Below are 7,127 nucleotides of genomic sequence, written 5' to 3'. Positions count from 1 at the left end.
CCCCTATAAGATCATTGATTTTTCCGTTTTATCTGAATTACATGTTGTACGAGTCACTTAGATTTTACAAATACGTGTGCCGGGCTGTGAACGGCTCACATATTTGTAAAATCTAAGTGACTCGTACAACATGTAATTCAGATAAAACGGAAAAATCAATGATCTTATAGGGGGATCGACTGTATCTTTAATAATTAATATATCGATTTACTTTTAACTGTATTTAGATGTTTTATAGAAACAACATATGAATTAAAAATTGAATAATTTATAGATGTTGGTATATTTTAGAATATTGTTCAACGCTTGGGTAGGATATGATTGCCTTTAATTGGTGTGAGCGACCCGCAATCTAATCCCGGAGAGAAAATTTGAAATATGTTTTTTGGGCGATTTGCACGGATATTTCGGGTCTCGTGTATCATTTAATTTCTCTTTCATTCCGTGGGCCAGGACTCATTTTTTACCAGCTGAGTAAAGAAGTCTTTATTATTTTCCCCGGGTTTTAATATTAAAAATTAAACAAAAGTCACTTTCTATAATTAACTTATCTTCGTCCATTGCTCCAAACAGAAACAGAAGGAGAATAATTAAAAATTCCTGTACGGAGACTGAATCGGTTTCTGTCTTATCTGGAGACAGTTTAATTTGCGTATAATTGGTGCGTGTGTTGACGTTTTATTATTGTAGAATGTAGTTTACTGTAATGTATGATTTTAATTGAAATTTTTATTTCAATTATTTAAATTTACTTAAATGAAAGTAAATGTTTCTTTTTATACAAAGAAAGCCATTTATAATTGATTTGAAAACATTTATTTTAATGCTCAGGATAATATGTAAAGTGGAGACGGCAAATCTACGAAATGAACCCGAAATCTCCAGTCTACCAACCGAATAAAAGGGATTTTGCCGGTTGAATTTATCTCAATTATTTTGTAAAATTGTAACCGGATTAATTAGGCGATTAAGTGCCATAATATCCCCAAACGAAAAACGAGAAAACTCTAAAAGTACCCCCAAAAGATAAGTTTCGGTAAGTATATGGAATTACTGTCCTACTGAATGGATTATACCCGTCAGTATAACTGTAACTGCTAGTTGTCAGATTATGCTATTAGACTAATACGAATCTTCTATCTACTATCTCATGTTCATTGGATAGAGAGGACTCTCGCCCGAATAGCGAAATGCGTGAATGAATAACTGTACAATAATAAACTTATAGACTAGGCAATAAAGATTCTAACTTTTATATACCATTTTTTTACTGCATCAATGTATCATAACATAGTAGAATGAAAATTGAAACGACATACCGGTCTGTTGTTTTGCTGCTTGTTAATTGTTTTGAGCACAAGAACTTTCCAAAATGTTTCGACGTCTCTTTGTAAAATGGATTACAACATTTGAGAATGATACTTCTTCCTAGAGTAATTTAAGTGTTTAATTATTTAGAAAAGATCCAGATGATTAATTCATTAATTAAATATTAAAATTTTCTAATACAGCGCATTTATTGTCTCTTTGAAAGACAATATCCGAGCGAATATTATTTGTAATCTGATAAATTAATTTAATTCGATGCCAAATGGAACAACCTTAAATATTTTTTATGAAAATTTAAATCTAAAACCAGAAAAATAACTCGCAATTTCCGGAAAGCATAAATTTCCAAGATGGCGTCGGCAACAATACGAAATGGAACGAATTCGAATTTGTCGTTGCAATGCGTCACGCGTTACGTCATAAGTTCTACGTCATAATNGATAAACGAAAAAATATTTAATATTTATACATGTAATAAAATAAAAGATAGTGTGTCTGAAATGTAAAAGTTACTTTACTTTTGTTTCTTTCTTTTTCATTGTACTGTCATAGTACTGTACAGTGATACCTCGGTTTTCGTCGATAATCCGTCTGAAAACAATCTGCGAAATCCGAAACAGACGAAAACTGAAGCAATTATTTCCATATGAATCAATGTAAATCCAATTAATTCGTTGTAGACACTCCAAAATACATACGAAAATCACATTTTATAGGGAATTAATATTGCGTTAAATACTCACAGCAATAAGAAATTAACATAAAAGACAAATTAGAATACAGATAAAAGCATTAAGATTAAAGATAAGATAATTGGCATTAAGATGAAAGCAATTGAATTATTCTGCTAGACATGCGGGGTAATGTCTTCTCTTGTAGAAGCTAGTTGGACATTAGCTTCTAGCCTATATCGCCCCGCGGTAAAGTGTGGCATAATTGTCAGGTAATAGAAATTGTATGCATTTATGACGGTCGGATCAAGAGGAATAGTGCCTTTGGGAAATCTTTTTAAGGGTAATTGGTCCCTATTCAGACGTTACAGACGTGGAGAAAACCCGAAAAACTTCACGTGGCCAGCCCGCCCTGGCGAAGCGTGAACCCACGACCGAATTCCCAGCGTCGGGGAACAGAACCGTTGGCCAATGGTGGGCCGTCGCGGGGTAATGTTCACATAACGAGAAATAACGCCACACTGCGCCGGAAAACGCGTGGGTCGCCCTTTGTTTTCGCAAAATTAGCGGCGAGGTCATTTAAGCACACCGACAAAGTCCGAGGCAATTGACGAAAACCGAAACAAATTTTTTCGCGAAAAAAGTCGACGATAACCGAAATCAACGGAAACCGAGGTATTACTGCATTAAAATTAGCATAAAAAATTTTTATTAGCTTCATTTTTCCTATCTTCATAATGAGTCATCTATTCTTAATAGAGAAGAGAAATGAGACATTTTGACTTTTCGGTGCAAACATGGCCCAACAATACAAAATTTACTGAACAACATGATTATAATCTGAACTTCAACTGTCATCAACAATTTCATTATTGTTGATTTACAAATAGGTTTTTTAAAAATGTTATGCTGACAGCATAAAAAACACTTAAAAACGTTAGATAACAGAGTAACTCTTTTCTAAAATAAACTAACTTGTGCAATGTTTAGAAAGAATTTAACTATGTGCATGTTCTGTTTTTACTGTTTTTTGTCTAATAATCAATCTGGTGCTTCCGACCTCTAAACCTGAAAAATGTGCTCTTTTCCACTCTCTTTCCTCTCTCATCTTCTTTCACTATTTCCTAAACCGCACCATTCTGTGTTATTGCAACTAAGAATATAATGGAATATTTGTTATACTGTATTTACATGTTGTAGACTTGTAATATTTACATTCAGTAATTAAAAATACTCTGACTAATTCTATGCGTAATGTATGTAATTGAGTTTTTGTAAAGTTACTATTTAAAGAAGAACTGTAGTGAGTTTTTATTTTCTGTACTTTAAATCAAACATGGGAAAGTAATGTATTCATCCAGTTTGCAAAAACACCAAACCTAGCTTTGCGATTCTGTAATACTTTTATTAAAATAGTATGGAAGAAAAATATGAAAATCATTCCAATCAGAATCTATTAAAACAACTACCATCTTATTGTCATTATGTATTGTTATTTGTTTAACTTCTCATACAGGATATTTATAATTATATTCAAGTTCATTTAATGTTTTCGTTGGAATAGTTTGAAATTTTACAATTATATTTAAGGCCCACCAGTGGCCAAGCGGTCTTCGTATTCTAAATACTGGGAGATTGGTCGTAGGTTTGCGCCTCGCTTGGATTGGGCTGGTCACGTGGAGTTTTCCGGGTTTTCTCCACCTCTGTAACGCCTAAATTAGGGCCAGTTTCCTTTAAAAAGACCTCCCGGAAGGCATCGCCCAAGTGTTGCGTTGCCATAAACTTAACGAACAACATTCATATTTATTTTTGTCAAGATGTTCATTTATACAGGGATAATTATTTAAAACACAATTTTTATAAAATTACACTTAAACAGCCAGTACCTGATATTTTTACACATTCACGTACTTCTAGATTTACATCTACTAATGGTATTTCAAGTTTATTTAAACACTGTTTTTCCATGATTTTTCCTTTATATGCAAATGTACAACTAAATAACATAAATTTTCAATATAATTTGGAATTTCATCGTTACTTACCCACAAATCTTTCCGATTTTCAGAATTTCGTTAAGTATTAAACTGTTGTTCTATGTTTATATCTATAATCTATATTTTTTCAGGGACTGTTAAGTAAACATGGAAAGTATGGCGATTGGTCAGAAATTGAACCCCGAAGATTTTTACACTTTTTGAATCGGGGACCTGGTAACACCAAAAAAAGTATTAAAAAATCGAGATTTTTTTCCCTTTATGTGTGGATGTTAGTGTGTGTGTAGCGTAATTTTGTTACCCTCTTTGAAGCTTACGATTCCTGGGCATTTTGTCAAAAATTTCTAAAATTTTGAGGGGAATTGGAGATATTAAATTTTGATGGATAAAGGTCAACGGGGCAGAGAGATGATGTTTGGTATCTCGAGTAGGATCGAGCTTAATGATGATTTCACTTGTTATTAACATTTACAATTTTTTATAAATTTCATTTCCACTTTTAAAATTAAGCTCTTTCGCATTTTGTAATAATTAAAAGCATAAAAAATTTTAAAATAAAGTATTATCATAGATAGCGCCACAAGCATTTTTTAATATTGCCAGCAAAGTTAAGCAACTCGTTGAGTAATTACGATCTCACGTATAATTTGTTTCCAAACCCTGAATTGATTTACCAGTCGGCAAATTTTAATGACATCAACTTATTCTGTGCCAAAGAATTTGTCAGGAAAAATATCCTTCAAGTTTCAGGTTGAACATCAATTCCTTTTCGTATATTTTTCTTAGTTTTGCCAAATACAGTGTTATTCATCAGTTTATAGCAGTCCTTTTCAAAATCGTTAGTTACCTCAGTTCTAATGTTTGTATTCAAATCTACATATTTCTTTAACGATGAGACTTTTTCAGTTCTAATATGTTATGAATTTTTTTCAATTTTATTTCCATCTTAATGTGCTGTACTTCAAGCATTTTTGTAATGGACAACACAATTATTTTTAGAAGAGAACGTCGTTAGTATCTATGGACGCAGGAGGTATGACGAAGTCGTACCTCTTTTTTTCGAACAGTTTGGTAAAATCTGCCCACTTGTCAGAGGATGGCTTGTTTACGAGTTTCGATCCCGAGGGGTAGGGATTCATTTTGTCAGGTCGAGTAGAGGAAGTGAGAAGGGTCGTCGTTAAGGCGTAGGCAATATGCGATTTCAAAATTTAAATGCTTTACTTATATTTTCAGCATGTTTATACTATTCGTCTGATATACCACATTCGTTTAACTGATTATAAAAATTTTTTTGAAGGCAGCTATCTCGGTCCTGCAATTTGCACGTAATCCTTTGCAGTGTTGCAAATTCATTCTTCAAGAGTATATTTAGATGTTTCTATACATTGATCTTTTTAAAAATTTTAGATGAACTATCAATTTTACTTTTCATTGATAGTTTTGAATGAGTTAATGAATCTGAATTTCAAACAACTAACTCTGATCACATGAAATATATTTTTGTTTTGTATTGGAAATGACATTATTACTCTCTGTACTCACACGCTGTAATAAATAAATGCGCACTATATCTTGATTAATTTTGAATAAATACTGGAAAAAAATTTTGGTTTTTGATAACAAATGAACAGAGCTAAACCTACATACCTTTATATATGAACATGGCAAAATCTATACATTTATTCTGCACGATCGAGGCCATTTACCATTTTAGTATATTTACGAGTAATTAAACAATTTTTCACATTTCTAATCATTTTAATTTATTACATGAAATTTTTGTAAAAGAATAATACTACTTGCAAGTAAATACAGGTAACCCCCGTATAACACGGCACTTCTATAGTACGGATTCACTCTAACACAGTTCGAGAATTGGGACACATCCCCGTATAACACGGTGGTTTTATAGCACGGGTTCACTCTAACACGGTTCGGAAATTGGGTAAAACCCTCGTACAACATGAAATGTAATAAAGGGTGCGTTCTTTTTTATACTTCCGCGTAACTCCGCGCGAGCATTCTAATTGTTTTCGTGGCTACTTTGAATGCTCTTTCAACAAATAATCCATTTAATGGTTAAATTTTATAACTGGGACCTTTCTTTTGCCTCTAAAAGCTCATTTTAGAATTATAGATTCCTCCATCACGATTCTATCGATAGTGTGGACGCGGCCATCTTTCTTACACCGTCGTTGTTAAATGCCTACAAACAGCAGCGCAGTCCCGTTGCAGAGTGACCGCTATTAACGAACGCATCCAAAAACTGTTACCAGTTGATAATGCTCGTGCCGAGATCATCATATAGGGTGAATAATCCTATGGTAAAATATTTACTTAAATAATAAATATTTTACCTATGAAAAAAATGAATAATAAGTCCGATTTAAATAAAGATTTAACAGCATGTTTTTTAATTTTTGGAACCTAACCCCTCTTTTCGCACTAGTTCTTTGTTTCGTATAACAGGGATTCGCATAACACCGCAATTTTTTGGAACGTACCTCCCGTGTTATACAGGGGTTACCTGTATTACCTTTAGTATTATAGTGTTAAGTCCTGGAGACAAAAAATAATTTTATTCAATACTTCAAAAACTAAAATATTATTTGGTCGTTAAAACGAAACATTTTTATAATTTCGTAAAAAAGAATAAAAAAATGGAAATAAAGCTTCCTTTTCTCGACTCTCGACTTCCTGTCGCGAGATTTGGCGCATATTTTTGACGAACATCTGTCAACTTTAGTCATGATGAAGATCTTATCAGATTGATCGCAAGCGGCCACCCGATTGGAAGGGATCGCATAATAAAAGTGGATAACTCCGCAATCCGAGGGGGACTCTTCCAGAGAAGCTAGTAGGCAAGCCTCCACTGTCACTCCTCTCCCAACCTACCTCTGTCTCTAGGCCACTCTGAATGCAATTCCATGTATACAGAAGACATCGGTCAACTACATGTATTATATAATCAATTGTAAACTCTCTCTTTGTAATTAAAGGTGTACGTAGTTAGGCCTTGACCTAGATATAATGCTTATGCCAGTTGTATTTATCCATTGCTTCACTTAGCTCGTTAAACTTTTGTTATTTGTTATTTGATGTGGATTAGATTTACGCTGAAGTCGGCATT

The sequence above is a fragment of the Centruroides sculpturatus genome, unplaced genomic scaffold, assembly GCF_000671375.1.
Source record: "Centruroides sculpturatus isolate CEXI.00-Female unplaced genomic scaffold, Cexi_2.0 scaffold767, whole genome shotgun sequence".
Lineage (NCBI taxonomy): Eukaryota > Metazoa > Arthropoda > Arachnida > Scorpiones > Buthidae > Centruroides > Centruroides sculpturatus.
The sequence above is the reverse complement of the archived record's forward strand: the minus strand, read 5'-3'. Positions refer to the sequence as shown.